Genomic DNA, 17,872 nt, shown 5'->3' on the forward strand with positions numbered 1-17,872 from the left:
TAACAGCCAAACCACTGAGATTTTCGATCCAACACAAAGACAAAAATTGTAGCCAAGACAATAATTAAGAACTCTCTAGTACATAGCAAAAGCATTGGAACGCTCCTTCAGGCAGTTACGGCCCCGAGAAAGTGCACATTTTTTCGGAAAATATCGACACTGTGCTACAAAATTTAACTAAAAGTCAGTGGGTGGAAATTTCCTTTTGGAGATGAAAGCCCTTGGTGAGTGTACTAAGAACGCAAAAGGAAATTTTCAGTATAGGTCAAGTTTCTGAGAAATGGTTTGGCCAAATTTTCCTTGAAAAAAATTTCATGTCAAAATCGAGCCCCCGGATATTGACTTGAAGTTTTTTTTCAAAGTTTTTTGATATTTTGGCATATATGTAACAGCCAAACCACTGAGATTTTCGATCCAACACAAATACAAAAATTGTAGCCAAGACAATAATTAAGAACTCTCTAGTACATCGCAAAAGCATTGGAACGCTCCTTCAGACAGTTATGGCCCCGAGAAAGTGCACATTTTTCGGAAAATATGAACACTGTGCTACAAAATTTAACTCAAAGTCAGTGGGTGGAAATTTCCTTTTGGAGATGAAAGCCCTTGGTGAGTGTACTAAGAACGCAAAAGGAAATTTTCAGGATAGGTCAAGTTTCTGAGAAATGGTTTGGCCAAATTTTCCTTGAAAAAAATTTCAGGTCAAAATCCGGGGACTCGATTTTCACCGTAGACATATGGTCTAGTGGACTTTTTTGCTCAGTACAATCCCAAGAATCAGAAACTCCAGGCGCCCACTATCACTTTTTTCCTTCCATACAAATCGCCCCGGCCTAGTGTGTATATGTTTGAGATAGCCAGTGAGCGCTTACTGAGAGCAAGTGGGCATACATTTCAATGAGTTTCATATTGGAATTTACGCTCGTGGTTCATACGACGTCGACATACACCGTCAATGCAGATTAGTCCGTAGATCTTTCGAATAATTTTTCTCTCAAACACACACCAAGCACTGCCTTATCTACTTGCGCAGCAAGAACTCAGGCTTCGGAATCATACATCAGCACGGGAAGTATTAGTGTTTTGTAAATCGTTATTTTTGTTTGGCGATATATGGCTTTGTTTTTAAACTTCTTACTTAAGCCAAAGTAGCATCTGTTGGCCAATAGAATTCTTTTTATTTCACAACTGATGTTGTTTGCTTCCGGTGCCGAGTTAGATGAAGCCTTCTACCACCTTAAAATTATAGGAACCAACGTCAACAGTTGGTCCAAGTTTTATGGACGCATTGCGCGTCAACACCATCAACTTGGTCTTCTCGGCGTATACCGCCAGACCCACTTTAGCAGATTCTCCTTCGACCTTCATAAAGGTATCAGTTACTTCTTTCACTCATCGTCCCAACATGTCTATATCATCAGCATAAGCAAGTAACATGTGGTTATTGGTGTAGATTGCACCATTTCTTTTAACTTTTGCCTCTTGTCTAATACCTCTTTTGGTATAAAACTGATCAGAGAGGTTCTTTCCTATTTTAACTGAGGACCGAGTAACAGTTAAAGCCATTTCATAAAGCCGAATGAACTTTGCGTGGATACCAAATTCAGACATGGCTTGGAATACTTTTGAACGTAAGGGGGCTGTCGAAGGCTGCTTTATAATCGACAAAAAGGTGGTAGATGTCGATCTGCAACTCTTGGGTCTTCTCCAGGATTTGCCGCAGGGTAAATATTTGGTCAAGGGTTAACATGCTAGGTCTAAAGCCGCATTGGTATGGCCCAATTATTTTGTATACCTTAGGCTTTAGTTGTTCGCACAATATCCCTGACACTATCTTGTTGGCAATAGGGAAGAGACTTATGCCCCTATAATTAGAGGTTCCAATCGTCGGGTGCGCGTTCTTCCTGCCAGATGGTGCTAACTAGCTGCCTTATTATTCTTCAGTCGGTTTATTGCTGTCTTTACCGCATCTTGGCGGGTGGTATGCATTTAATACCATCTTCTAGGATTGGATCTGTGGTACCTTCGTCGTCTTCGCTACTATTGGATACCAACAGTTAAGAAAAGTGTTCTTTCCATATAGTTACTGATTGTAAAGTAGACCTATATGCCGCATTTTTTTCCTTGGGTAGCAGCATGACTCTCCTGTTCATACCATGAATTCCTTGGTGGAGGTCTCTGGTATCCAAGTACTGATTTTGCGGCTGCCATATTTTGCCATTATGCTGATCCATAAGGCTGTAGTGATACCCAACGTCAGAAACAGCATGGATTCCGTAAGCAGCACAGTACGACAACAGTGCTGCACACAATAATCACACATATTAGTCGAGGACTCAACCAGAGCAAGCTGTGCATTAGAATAGAACTCGAATTAGGATAGGAAACCCCCTCCCTCACCAGCCATGTCAGAAGGGATTTAGATGATCTAAAATGATAGGTTGAAGGTTACTAGATCAACAAGTCTATCAAGCAGGTTTAAATACCATTCACACGGCTATCTGGTCACCCTTAAAATGTATTTTTTTTCTGAAATCAAACATCAAACGAAAACTTCTGTTCCCCCACATTTTCCTTTGTCCAAATATTTACGTTTGTATAAAAGCAGTGAAGTACGGTTTAGTTTTTACACAACAGCAACACCATAAGCACCACACCAAAGTGCAGAAGAACAACTACAAAAAATAATGCCGCAGACAGCAGCAATAGGTATAGCAAAAGAATTTTTTCTGTTTTGCTGATGGTCCATGGAGTTTGGCTGGAATGGATGGATGGATGAATGAATGAATACTATAGGAAATATTTTTGAACTTCCGCGTTGCTCAAATTGAATTTGCACACAGACATTGTGTGAGAGAGAGAATACAACAGCTTGGCTGACTGCGGCAAAAAACTCACCCAGCTGTGTTGTTTGTTGCAACTTTAGTGTAGTATCAAAATCAACAACGACAACAATTGCTAACTATATAGAACATGGCGCGAACAACAACAAAAAATGTAAATATAATTTATTACTCCTGCTGTTGTTTGAATAGAGCAGTGATGTACCTAAATGTTAAATGTGAACTGCAGAATCCATCAGATTCTGCCACTCAGATGATCTGCGATGCAATCCCTGGCCAGAACATCTAAATTTCAGCAAAATAACGTGGATAAAGTTTTTACATCTTCCGATAATACAAAGGATTCCCCTCATACTGATAAGTGGATAACGTTTCTACATTATCTGGATAACATGGATAAGCATTTTACATCATTTGGATAACATTGATAAACGTTTTACCTCAATGAGATGGCATGGATAAAATTTTTCTGTCATCTTCATAACTGAGTAACGTTTTTACGTTATGTGGATAACAAGGGTAAATTTTTTCATCATTTTGTAATCTTTATCTAATCTTGTATAACATGGATAATTTTTTTTACATCATTTAGATAACACGGATAAAGGTTTTACACCAGTTGGATAGCGTGGATAATGTTTTTATAACACTTATCATATTGAAAAGTTGATTTTCGTTATCTGGATAACATGGATAAGGATGTTGCATCACATGAATGATATGGATAAATGTTTCAACTCAATGGGATAGTGTGAATAATGTTTTTTTTTTATTTTTATTTGTTATGTGTGTAACGTTTTTATGTTATCCGGATAAAATGGATCAGGATTTTACATCATCTGGATAAAGGTTTTATCTCAATGGGATGGCGGGGATAAAGCATTTATATCATCTTCACAAGTGGATAATCTTTTAACGTTACCTGGATAACAAAGATACATGTTTACATAATGTGGATAATATGGGTAAAGATTTTACCTCAATAATATAGCGTGGCCAAAGTTGTTATGTCATATTGATAAGTGGATAAGGATTTTACATCATCTGGACAATATGGATAAAACCTTCAAATCAATGGGATAGCGTGCATGGATATGGACTTTACATCATCTGGATAATATGGATAAGATTTTATATCATCTTCATAAGTGAGTAACGCTTTTACGTTATGTGGATAACGTGGATAAATTTCTTACATCATCGAGATAACATAGATAAAGGTTTTACATCAGTGGAATAGTGTGGATAATGTTTTTATATCATCTTAATAAGTTGATACCGTTTTTACGTTATTTGGACAACATTGTAAAGGATGTTACATCACATGAATAATATGGATAAAGGTTTAAACTCAATGGGTTAGCGTCGATAATGTTTTTGTATTATGTCCGTTAGTGGGTAGCGTTTTTACGTTATATGGATAACATGGATAAGGATTTTACATCATCTGGATTAAGGTTTTATCTCAATGTGATAGCGTGGATAAAGTATTTATATCAACTTCACAAGTGGGCAACGTTTTTACGTGGTCTGTATAAAAGGGATACATGTTTAAAGATTTTACCTCAATGATATAGCGTGGCCAAAGTTGTTATGTCATCTTGATGAGTCGATAAGGTTTTGACGCTGTCTGAATAACATGGATAAGGACGTTTACATCATCTGGATAATATGGATAACCATTTTACCTCAATGGGATAGCGGGGATAATGTTTTTACATCATCTTGATAAGTGGATGACGTTTTTACTTAATCTGGATAACATGAATAAGGATTTTATATCATATGGATAAAGGATTTAGGATTCAGAAGTGGGTAAGGGTTTTACCTTATCTGGATAACATCGATACACTTTTTACATGATCAGGATAATGTGGGTAAAGATTTTACCTCAATGATATATGTAGCGTGGCCAAAGTTGTTATGTCATATTGATAGGTGGATAAGGATTTTACATCATCTGGACAATATGGACAAAAGTTTCAAATCAGTGGGATAGCGTCCGCTAAGTTTTCACATCATGTTCATAAGTGAGTAACTGTTCTACTTTATCTGGATAACATGGATATGGAGTTTATATCATCTGAATAATATGGATATGTTTATATATCATCTTCATAAGTGAGTAACGTTTTTACGTTATGTGGATAACGTGGATAAAGGTTTTATATGAGGGAATAGTGTGGATAATGTTCTTATATCATCTTAATAAGTTGATACCGTTTTTACGTTATTTGGACAACATTGGTAAGAATGTTACATCACATGAATAATATGGATAAAGGTTTAAACTCAATATGATAGCGTCGATAATGTTTTTACATTATGTTCGTTAGTGGGCAACGTTTTAACGTTATCTGGATAACATGGATAAGGATTTTACATCATCTGGATAAAGGTTTTATCTCAATGGGATACCGCGGATAAGGTCTTTTATCATCTTCACAAGTGGATAACGTTTTGACGCTGTCTGGATAACATGGATAAGGACGTTTACATTATCTGAATAATATGGATAACGATTTTACCTCAATGGGATAGCGGGGATAATGTTTTTACATCATCTTGATAAGTGGATAACGTTTTTACTCAATCTGGACAACATGGATAAATATTTTACATAATGTGGACAATGTTGATAATTGTTTTACCTCAATGGGGTAGCGTGGATAAAGTCTTTATATTATCTTCACAAGTGGATAATGTTTTTACGTTATCTGGATAACATGGATAAAATTTTACATCATCTGGATAACGTGGGTAAAGATTTTACCTAAATGAGATAGCCTCACCCAAGTTGTTATATCATCTTGTAGAGTGGATAACGTTTTGACGCTGTCTGGATAACGTGGATAAGGACATTACATCATCTGGATAATATGGATAACGATTTTACTTAATCTGGATAACATGGATAAGGATTTTATATCATCTGGATAATATGGATAAAGGATTTACATCAATGGGATAACGTGGATAAAGTATTTATACCATCTTCAGAAGTGGGTAAGGGTTTTACCTTATCTGGATAACATGGATAAACTTTTTGCATGATCTGGATAATGTGGGTAAAGATTTTACCTCAATGATATAGCGTGGCCAAAGTTGTTATGTCATATTGATAAGTGAATAAGGATTTTACATCATCTGGACAATATGGATAAAAGTTTGAAATCAATGGGATAGCGTGCGCTAAGTTTTTACATCATGTTCATAAGTGAGTAACTGTTCTACTTTATCTGGATAACATGGATATGGAATTTATATCATCTGGATAATATGGATATATATATGTATAAGTTTTTATATCATCTTCATAAGTGAGTAAAGTTTTTACGTTATGTGGATAACGTGGATAAATTTTTTAGCATCATCGAGATAACATGGATAAAGGTTTTACATCAGTGGAATATCGTGGATAATGTTGTTATATCATCTTAATAAGTTGATACCGTTTTTACTTTATTTGCACAACATTGGTAAGTATGTTACATCACATGAATAATATGGATAAAGGTTTAAACTCAATGGGATAGCGTCGATAATGTTTTTATATTATGTTCGTTAGTGGGTAACGTTTTTACGTTATCTGGATAACATGGATAAGGTTTTTACATCATCTGGATAAAGGTTTTATCTCAATGGGATAGCGTGGATAAAGTATTTATATCAACTTCACAAGTGGGCAACGTTTTTACGTGGTCTGGATAAAAGGGATACATGTTTACATCATCTGGATAACGTGGGTAAAGATTTTACCTCAATGAGATAGCGTCACCAAAGTTGTTATATCATCTTGATGAGTGGATAACGTTTTGACGCTATCGGGATAACATGGATAAGGACATTTACATAATCTGGATAATATCGATAGCGATTTTGCGTCAATGGGATAGCGGGGATAATGTTTTTACATCATTTTGATAAGTGGATAACGTTTTTACTTAATCTGGATAACATGGATAAGGATTTTACATAATTTGGATAATGTTGATAATTGTTTTATCACAATGGGATTGCGTGGATAAAGTCTTTTTATCATCTTGACAAGTGAGTAAGGGTTTTAAGTTATCTGGATAACATGGATAAACTTTTTACATAATCTGGATAATGTGGGTAAAGATTTAACCTCAATGATATAGCGTGGCCAAAGTTATATCATCTTCATGAGTGGATAACGTTTTGACGATATTTGGATAACATGGATAAGGACGTTTACATCATCTGGATAATATGGATAACGATTTTGCGTCAATGGAATAGCGTGGATAATGTTTTTATATGATCTTGATAAGTGGATAACGTTTTTACTTAGTCTAGATAAATTGGATAAGGGTTTTACATCATGTAGATAACGTGTTTGAAGATTTCACAACAATGTGATAGAGTGGATAAAGTTTTTATATAATCTTGATAAGTAGATAAAGTTTTTTACGTTATGTAGACAGCACGAATAACGTTTTAACATTATCTGGATAACGTTGGTTATGGCTTTATGCTAATGGGATAGATTGGATAAAATTGTTTATATAATCTTGGTATGCGGATAATGTTTTAAAGTCTTCTAGATAAAGTGGATACAATTTTTACCTCACCCGGTTAAAGTGGACATAGATTTTATGTGATTAAACCATCGTTTCGTTGTCGTTTTTACTTGGCGAGATTAGATTCTGACACCAACCAAAATCGAATGCAAACGGAGAAACAGAAGCCCTTAGCGCTCTGGTTAGCCTAAACGATGGTGCGTACGGTGCTTTATAACACCAATCAGTCCCGTTTATAACAAATATCTGTTTATTCAGAGTTTTAATGCAAATATGACATTGACATCACTGACCATAAAAGTATATGAAAAAACCGGGGAAAACAAAACAACAAAAAGAAATAGAAAATAACATGTGCAACATAGACGATGAGGAGGAAAAAGGTTTCATCTTAAGCTTTATATTTCAGGTAAAATGGAAATGGCTAAAATGGACTTACCTCCTTTTGCAGATATTGAGACTATTGTTCTTGGTTCTTGTTGTTGACTGTTGACAATTTAAGCATTGAATGTCCTTAATACCGAGATTGTGAGACTAACAAAAGGAAAAGTTATGAAGTTATGTGCAATTTGTTCACTTAAATTATTTATTACATTTAATATAAATCGAACAAATTTTCACACATTTCTTTATTGCAAATTGACTTCATTTTAATATTTCAATAATATAAAACTCGTCGGCTCATACTTTCACTCATATAATGCGTTAACACTTTTACCAATTTTACATCCTTTTTTATCAAAACATAGCGTATAAATGCAACCGAAGATTGTTTGAGCAACACTACTTTCGCGTAGTAAAAGCGCTTTTAATATGTCTTGCAATTGTGTTTTCATTTCCAATTAGAAAAATTACATTACTTTTGTTTTATCCGTCCATGATTCTAATAAGCCAAAAAAACACAAATTGAGAGGATATTTTAATACTTTCGTTTGTGCAAAATGACAGCAGAACTTGACTCATCACTGAACGACTACAAATTTTCACACTGAACATACCCAATAAAGGGTAACTCTTGTGCCAAAGACTGAAAATAACACATGAAAATGTTTTAGCTTTTATGAGAGAGCGGAGCTGAAGGAGCTCCCTTTCTCCCTTCTTACCCATAAGCTCAAAACATTTTCATGAAAATTTTCATAGTCTATTTAATGGCCGAATAATTGATAGAAATTAAAAAGAAAATATAAAATGCAGAAGGTAAAGTAAATACTACAACAAATACAACTCAACAACAACCACATAGGAATTTGTTTTTGTTTGTAACGTTAGTGTCAAAGATAAATGTAAACAAAATAAGGAAATATCTATAAATTATTGGAATATAAAAAACTAATAATTTTTCACATTTGATTGAATATTTTGGAAAACACCCAGCAAAATTTATTTGAAGTTGTTCCTTGTGAAGTAGTGATTGAATAGCTTTTTTTGAAGCAGTCCACGCAGAGTCATGAAAAATGCAGTCCGTTCTTCACATTTTGACAATGTCCGATTTGAATCCATTTCATAAATTTTTCACGTTTTAGAAATTTCAAAATTTTGCAAAAAAAAACTTAAAAAAACAAAGAACATAATTTGTTTCTTGTTATACCCTCAGCCTTTAGGCTAAGGAGGGTATATACACTTTGATACCATGAAAATGTGCCTCATCGAAATAATGGTTTTAGACCCCAAGTATGTTTGGACGAAATGTGTTTCAGACAATTTGGAGTCGATCAAGCCATGTCCGTCCGTCTGTCTGTCTGTCTGTCCTGCTGGCTGGAGCGCACGATAACCCTCGAACGGATGAACCTATTCGGTTAAAATTTTGGCATTCGTAATATTTTGCCCAAACTTAGTTTAAGTTCGAAGATGAGCTACATCGGTCCACTCCTTCCGGTACCTCCCCCACAAAAGTTCGAAAATGTTCGGAAAGTTTGTGAGCACGATAACTCTTGAAGGGAGTGACCGATTTGGTACCTACTTTGTATAGCGTAAACTTTCTACCAGAGTAATATGAGGTTTCAATATGGTCTCAATAGGTCCACTCCTTCGGGTACCTCCCACACAAAATTTCGGAAAAGTTCAGTTTAGGGCCATCTCTCGAATCGCTTTGATTTTTGTTTTAGCAACTTGTATTCACTGCCCTCCATACGACGGTACAAGTTTCATCAGGGGCAAGTCCATACTTCCTGAGAAAATAGCATGAAAGTTGCAAAAAACCTCTATGACACCGTGTGAAGTGGTTGGAGCGCAAGATAACTCTAGAACGGATCTGCCGATTCGGTCCAAAATATGGCCTTAGTAACATTTTGTCCAAACATAGTTTAAGTTTGAAGATAAGCCATTTCGGTCCACTCCTTCAGGTACCTCCCCCACAAAAGTTCAAAAATGTTCGGAAAAATCGTTCGTACGGCAACTCTTCAAGGGAGTGGCCGAATTGGTCTATACTTTACACATCCTAATATATCTACCAGATATAGATCAGGTTCAAATATGGACTATATATGTCCACTCCATCCGGTACCTCCCACACAAAATTTCGGATAAGTTCACTTTAAGACCTGATATCGAATCACTTTGATTTTTATTCAAGCAACTTGCGTTCGCTGCCTCAATTACGATGGCAAAAGTTGTTTCAGGGGCAAGTCCATACTTCTTGAGCAAGCAGCCCGAAGAGTGTAAAACCCCCCCTATGTCACCATATGTTGTGGCTGGAGATCCACTTCCATAACGGTCAATGTCGATCCATTTCTTTTAGTATCAACATTTTCGTCGGTTCAAAAGCCCAAAATTTTTAAAACCGCCTAAATACATACGTATTTTGGGAAAAATTTGTTTCAATATACACAGGCTGAGGGTATATCTCTGTCGGCAAAGCCGACTGATGCTTTTTTACTTGTTAATTATAATAACAGCAATATGTTTGCATCCATAAAAAGTAATTTGTATACAAAAAATAATGAAAGTGATTTCGAACTACATCTTTGTTTGTAGCCAAAGAAGTAGTTGAATCATATGTTGTTGTGATTTATTCACTACAAAGAACTAATGCAAAATGTGTGCTTAAGAAGTAAATTAGACAGTATCCTCACTGCACCATGCCCTTGTAAAAATCATGACTTCTTTCACGTAAAAAGATGTAGTCCAGAAGCACTTGCACTCATGATTCAACTACTTTTTTGGCTACAAACATTTTGCTGGGCATGAATGAAAACTCGTTAGATTTTTAATTTGAATGTTTCCATATTATTCCACTAAATGTACATATGTATATTACTCGCAGAAAGTAGAATTATTGCAAAAATGTTTGGGGTCTCTGGTAATTCATCGAAAAAAGAGGCTGTTTCAAACTTTTGTTTTTGAAATCAAAATAGCACACGTTTATTAGGACTTTATTATTTTCAAGTTTAACAAAATACGACGCATATTAACAAATATTGTACCGCCTCTATAAGCGGTGTTTAATGGGTGCTTTACAGGATTTGTTATTTTTAAAAGTGACAACCCATATTTAAAAAACGTATAGTGTAAAGTACAAGAATCCAAGAATCTACAACTTTTTACTATTTTTTCGATAACATAAAGGAAAAGTTGTTATCGTAGTTAAAACGTGTAGATTTTTGCATGTTCTGGAACAAGTGTAATATGAAGAGTTTGAAGAATATTGAACTACTCAATTTCAAGCAGAGGAAATAAATTTTAACTACAGTGAGTGTCAAAAATATTCGGGTTTCAATTTCACCAATAATAACACATCAGTATTTTAGAAGCCCGTACCCAATATCCAAAAAGCCAAATACTTAAAAAATGTTGACCCTGTGGCAATTAAAAAATGTATGTAACATGGATCCATGGCAACCCTATAAGCGAGAATAACAAAGAAATCGTTGTTAACCCTGTTTTTTATGCGTCAAAAATAAGAACGTTTTCAGACGATAAGGTTTGACTGCTCAAAAACGTGGTTTCCGTTTTGACTCTCATTCGTAATTTTCACATCTAGTGTTGCGTTTTTGAAGTCATTGTATACAAGCGTACTTTTTGAACAAAAAGAAGTACGGTTTTACATAAATGTACCAAAAAGGTTTATGTGTGTATTGTATTTGAAAATTAAAAAAGTAATTCTTGTGAATCCCATAAAATTGGGTAAAATGTATGCGTTGTTAAAATTGTTGCCTCATGCGCGCATGCCATGTAAAAAATAATGTAATAATTCTTACCACCTGAAGGTAAGATGATACCTGCGTTACCAGCGTAAATTTTTCAAGAAAGATTTTTATGAAATAGGGAAATACCTTTGTTATTACAGGTACATAGAAGTCATGTTTTGAAGAACACCTTTATTTGTAAAAAATATGATGAAACAGGTGGATAATATCTTACATGCTAGTGCTGTATGTATGGTACTTTATGTACGTTTTCGTTCACTTACTTCCACATTTTGTTTCAACACTGACACAATTTACGAATGAGAACTAAAACGGACAACGCATTTTTGAGCAGGCAAACCTTATCGTGTGAAAACGTTCTAAAGCTGAAAACAGATACAACGTTTGATTAAAGTTTTGCGTTGGGCGTCGAGAAAAAAACAACAACAACAGGGCGACGACGATACCAAAGTCCAGCGTTTATCTGTTTGCCGGCATATATTTCAAATGAATTTGAATTTTTCGGCATCATGCCCAACAGTGTAAAAACGGCCAAAACGACACAAAACTTTACCCAAACGTTGTATCTGTTTTCAGCTTAAGTCTGTCTGGTTACTTTCCCAGCAAGAATTGTCCAGCAAGAACTTTCTCAGAGAGTAAGGGGTTTTTATTCTCTTTTGCTAGAAAATTGTAAAAAGTAAACAGACACCTTCCCAGCAAAAACCAGCAAGCAATCAGCTGGCTGGAAGCAAACACGTTGTATTTTATTAAAAATAAAAAAGAAAATGAAACAAAAAAGTATTTTTCCACTTTACAAATTTGTTTTCCATAAAACAATACAATTAGACTATGTTATTTCCACAATAAAATAGTTTTTAATATTCATAAAACATAAATCAACAAAAAACTAAAAACAGATGATTGACAGTTTTCAGGAAGAAGAAGAATTGCTAGTGCTTGCTAGAAGACATTTGTCCAGCAAGAATTTGCAAACTCTCAGTGAAAGAACTGTCAAAATGTCTCTCTCGAATCGCTCTCTTTTGCTGGTTTTTTGTGTTAACAGACGAATTCCAGCAACAATTGGTACAAGTTGTTACAAATTTTAGGGTAACCAGACAGACCTAATATTCGGTTTTTGTAACTTTTGTTAACCCAATGATTACACATGCAAGTAACTTACAGACAGTCGTGTATACATATTATAGTCGAAACTTCAATTTTTTCGAACTGAGACTTGCATGTGTAAACGTTCGGAAAAAAATTTGATGTTACTTTCAAAGCACTTACATTGATTACTGACAAGGAAATTTTGTCGGCAGTGAGGTTGTTAGTTGGTGTGGCAGTGAATATGTGTGAGTGTATTGGTGTTTTTCGAACTGTCACTTGCATGTGTAATCACTGGGTATATATTTTGCCAAAACACAGGTCATTAGGTCTGTACGATAACTCAAATTTTTGTACAAATTTGTACATACCTACTTTTACAAAATGCTGTTCGATAACAAACTTGTTCAGTAAAAGAGAACTGAGAAGTCTAGCAAGTAGTTTGCAAGAACTTGCAAATACTTTTTACTTGCGAAGTTACGAACAGGCCTATTATCAAACTTTTTTCAATTATGTCAAGTTTACACTTGCGCTCCAAAATCCAGTGGATTTCACGAAATCCTGAAATACACCCCGGTGTTTACACTCATTTTTTTGTTGATTTCAAGTATATCACAATGATCAAGGTAGATGCATATGCGCAGCTGATATAACATGAATTTTCAAAACAAGTTGTTGTAAAATGAATTAATCATTAAAAATATACGACAATATAGAACTTTACAACTTTTTTTGGAAAATTATCGTAAAATTATCTATATATCGTATTAATTGTGTATAGTGCTAACAAATAAAAAAATAATTTTATCGTTGAGACATCATAATAATAAATTTTGATAGATAAAAGTTGTGCTCAGAACCTGCACAATACTACAAGCATGTTCATTGGCATCTAATATGATAGCTGACACGTTGATTTTTACATTTATGCTGGAGTTTTTGCAATTTCCGTCATTTTTTCGTTCCCGTATTTTTTAAGAAATTTGTATGGGGAAGTAATTTTAGACATTTCGCTCTTTTTTCTAACATTACCCATAAAAAAGTACGAGAACGCAATGAAAAATAGCATTGTAACAAAGTGATCCAATATTTTTTTTCACATTGTTTAAAAATTTTGATTCTAAAATTTTTTGTTGCAGTAATTGAACATCTACCTTGTTTATTGTGATACGTGAAAAGAGTTGCAACTTTTGGTACTTTTTCAGTCACAAACTGGGTTGTATATCATGTGTACTGTGATTTCGATGTTGATTTCGCTGAAATCACTAAAGGGCTGTTTACACCATCTATGAATGTCATATGAGCTGTAATTTCTTTCACCCATTCGACATTCTCTATGTTTGTCAAAATTGACGTCATACGTACAACATTCAATTTGTGCGTTCATACCTACAAGTGTTATTTTCGTATGACATAACCTATAAATATAAAAACAGCTGTTTTTGTCATTGTTTACATTTATTGTTGAGTTGCAAATTTGCGCAAATTTTAATTTTCGTTGAAGGAAAATGAATATCTAGCATGTTTGTTGTGGTATAATAGGCTTTTGGGGTTATAGAGGCATTTATGTTTTTGGCACAAAGCAATAATTTCCAAGACTGTTTCTTTCGACCAATCGATCTGAAAATAACATTATAAACACCATTTATTTACTTTTGTAAATATTTAAATATATGTACATAACTCTCCATTTTCTTTTTTAAAAGATTTTGTTTTTCATTTTTTTTTTTTTGAGAATGCCAGAAAACAGCTGATTAATTTGTTTTTACATACGAGAATGCCGTATCAAATAGAGCGCCCCCTAAATGAAAAATTTACATATGAGTTGCCAAATCATTTTGATAGATGAAAATTTTCATAGTGGTCACACTATAGCTCTGTTCCTTTACGTGCAAGAATCTTCAAGTTTTACCACTTTTTACTCGAAAAGCGTTCCTTTACTTCAGACACCATACAATTCATATGAGTGCAGGTTACAACTTATACTACTTTTGCCGGTTTTACCACTTTCAAAAGTAAAGGAACAGACCATATGTGTACAACATTCGCAGGTAGAAAATTTGACATCTCATACGACATTGATAGATGGTGTAAACAGCCCTTAAATGAGATGATTTCATTTTTGTATGCGAAATCATGATAATTTTTGCTGGATTCCGCGCGAAATCACGAAACACCTTCGAAATCACGAAAAGACGCCGAATGTAAACCAAACATTATTAGTATACATTTTAATAATTGCGAACAGAATCTTTGTTCCTGTGTGCAAAAATATTATATTTTACAGCAAATAATTAAAAATTTAGCGCTAAGGAAAAACGCTATCCTAGAAAAGAGAAAACTGGTTATATTTCATTATAAAAATGGCAGAAATAGTAAGCAAAATTCCCCTTGCTTATTTTTGAATATTTAGTCGAATATAGTTGAAATAATGTGCAAAAGTCACGAAAATATAGAGATAATCGATTTCGTGAAACCCATGAGCCAGCCAAAACCAAGGACTGGGAGGGAAGGTAGAGGAATCTCCAGAAAAATTACGGTTAAACTACCCTTAATTTTCTTGAAATTGGTCACCGAGTCCTAAATGACTTTCAGAAGATATAACATATACACTTACATTCCAAAAAATCGTAAGGATAAAGACTTTCATGGCCTTGTAACACATCACAAACCATCGGCTTATTTACTTAAGCAAAAATCTAGTTCAAGTTTCGCCTTGATGTACATTCAAAACTTGATGCACATCAGAAACTTGGTGAAATGGAGTTAGTTTTGAATGCCTTAGCAGGAAACTCACCAAGTTTCCGACCTTTCTATGTACCCCAACGCAAAAAGTACAAAGGAGCTTCTAGGAGACATGTATTTATCAATGACTTATGATGTGTTACAAGGCTATGAGAAGCTTTAACCTTATGAATTTTTGGAATGTAATTTCATATTTTCTATCTTCTGAAAGTCATTTAGGACTCGGTGGCCAATTTCCAGAAAATTAAGGGAGGTTTAGCCGCAATTTTTCAAAAGATTCCTTGGTTTTAGCTGGCTTATGTGTTTTACGAAATCTGTTATTTCTATATTTTCGTGATTTTTGTACATTGTTTCAAATATATTCGACTTATGCCTTGTTCAGACTGACGGTAATTCGTTCTCTATTCGTTGTTCGACCCCAAATTACGATATAATTACTTCATTTCCCATACAAAATTTTGAGAACGAACAACGATTTCTGTACTTTGTTCAATTTAAATTACTCTCAGAACGACGATAAAATATGTCCCATCTCTAACAAATGAGAGAATTTATCGAAATAAATTAATTATGACAGGAAAAATATAAAATTTAAAATTTATTAAAAACCCAACATTTTTTAGTAAAACTGCAAAACCTGAATGAAAAGTAAACGGTTTAAGGACTAATAAACATTCAAATCATAGCAAATTTTCTATTTTCGTTTATTGCAGCTGCATTTCTTGTCCTTCGTTTCAAATTCGCTTACAAATTTAAAAACAAAAATCAAATGCCTGCCAGAAAGTCTGTATACCAAAAAGTTATTTTGGCAGGTCTCTCTCTTGTTAATTTTGAAAATAGAAAAATATTTTTATTTGCTGAAAACACCAAAATTGTGAGAAAAAATAGAAAAGATGAATGAAAATAATGTAATTAAATATTAAATAGATATCTGAAAGAAGGACAAATAGTTTTTCAGTTCATATCAATTAATTTTACTCGTCTTTTGGGCGAAACTTTCTTTAAGATCAGAAAATAAAAAGTATGAAAATATGAATCATGTTGCTATGAATTGTGTACCATTTCGTATGAACGGGTTAATTCGTGTACGTAATTATGAGAACGAACTACGTGATTCAAATTCTAGTATGAACATGGCATAAAACGAACTATGAACTTATACTATGATTTAAACTGTCAATCCCATACAATATCCGTCAAATAAAATCCAGTGGATTTAGAACTACGATTTATTTGACGTATATGCAAGGTGGCGCAAAAGTAATCCTCCTATCAGAAAATGCTATAATTTTTGCGATTGGCCCCTAATGTCAGTTCTGTTTTGACATTTCGAAGAGACTGGCACAACACGATATGCTGCCAGGCATGGCAGACCCCGGAGTATCCGTTCTGCAGAGAATATTGCTGCTGCAGCCGAGGATGTCACGGAAGCGCCTTCGACATAGACCAGACGACGTGCCACGCAAATGGGTATCAGTTGACGGCCTTTACAGCGAATTTTGGTACGATATTTTAAGATGATTCCGTACAAAGTCCAGACGGTGCATCAGCTGTTAAACGCTGACCGCCAATTGCGTCTAACATACGATCAATCCATCCTAAATCACCACCAACAGGAAGATGATTTTTCATCAAAAATAATCCTGAGTGATGAGGCGCTCCAGACTTCTTTTTGTGGGGCTTTTTGAAGTCGCCGGTTTATGTCAACAAGCCTCAGACTTTTTCAGCTCTTAAAGACAATATCCGACAAGAATGTGAGGACCTATCGCTGGAAGTTTTGGCCAAAGTGATGGAAAATGGCATAAAAAGGGATCAAAAGACAATAAACTGTGGCGGCGGCCATTTATCTGATATCATATTCTCGACTTGATGTAAAAAAAAATTAAAAGACCAAATAAAAATAATCCACAAGAAAATCAAAGTTTTTCATTTTTTTTTTTTTTTTTTAAATTACAGCCAAAAAACTTCGGAAGATTACTTTTGCGCCACCTTGTACTATGGAATTGACATTTGAAATCGAGTGGATTTATACGTCTATACGTTCTATAAATATTCAAAAAAAGCAAAGTTTCCTTTTATTTCTGCTGTTTTTGTAATGAAATATAACCAGTTTTCTCTTTTCTAGCGTTTTTCCGTTTTTCTTAGCGCTAAATTTTAATAATTTGATATAAAATATAATATTTTTGCGCACAGGAACAAACATTATCTTCGCAATTATTAAAATGTATACTAATATTGCAGAAAAAGTTCGATAATGACCTGTTTTTTTGGCAAAATATTTAACAAAAGTTACAGAAACCGAATATTTTTGACGCATAAAAAACGGGTTCAAAAACGATTTCTTTGTTATTCTAGCTTATAGGGTTGCCATGGATCCATGTTACATACATTTTTTAATTGCCACAGGACCAACATTTTTTTAAGTATTTGGCTTTTTGCATATTGGGTACGGGCTTCTAAAATACTGAGATGTTATTATTGGTGAAATTGAAAACCGAATATTTTTGAGACT

General features: G+C 34.3%; 1 protein-coding gene across 10 annotated transcripts in view; it reads right to left on the reverse strand.

Annotated features, from left to right (window-relative positions):
- Dg (Dystroglycan) overlaps positions 1–8,369 on the reverse strand; it is a 512,976-nt gene extending 504,607 nt beyond the window's left edge. For 3 of the 10 annotated variants that reach the window (XM_073955148.1, XM_073955139.1, XM_073955150.1), the window contains exon 1: positions 7,827–8,328. The gene's annotated coding sequence lies outside the window, so the exon portion shown is untranslated. Of the gene's footprint in view, positions 1–7,826 lie in introns of all 10 variants that reach the window. The other 7 variants (XM_073955149.1, XM_073955142.1, XM_073955147.1 and 4 more) reach the window with 5 other exon arrangements.
- Positions 8,370–17,872: the final 9,503 nt, after the last annotated feature.

Source organism: Musca autumnalis, unplaced genomic scaffold (genome assembly GCF_047663935.1).
Source record: "Musca autumnalis isolate F117 unplaced genomic scaffold, ASM4766393v1 scaffold_5, whole genome shotgun sequence".
In the NCBI taxonomy this organism is placed as follows: Eukaryota; Metazoa; Arthropoda; class Insecta; order Diptera; family Muscidae; genus Musca; species Musca autumnalis.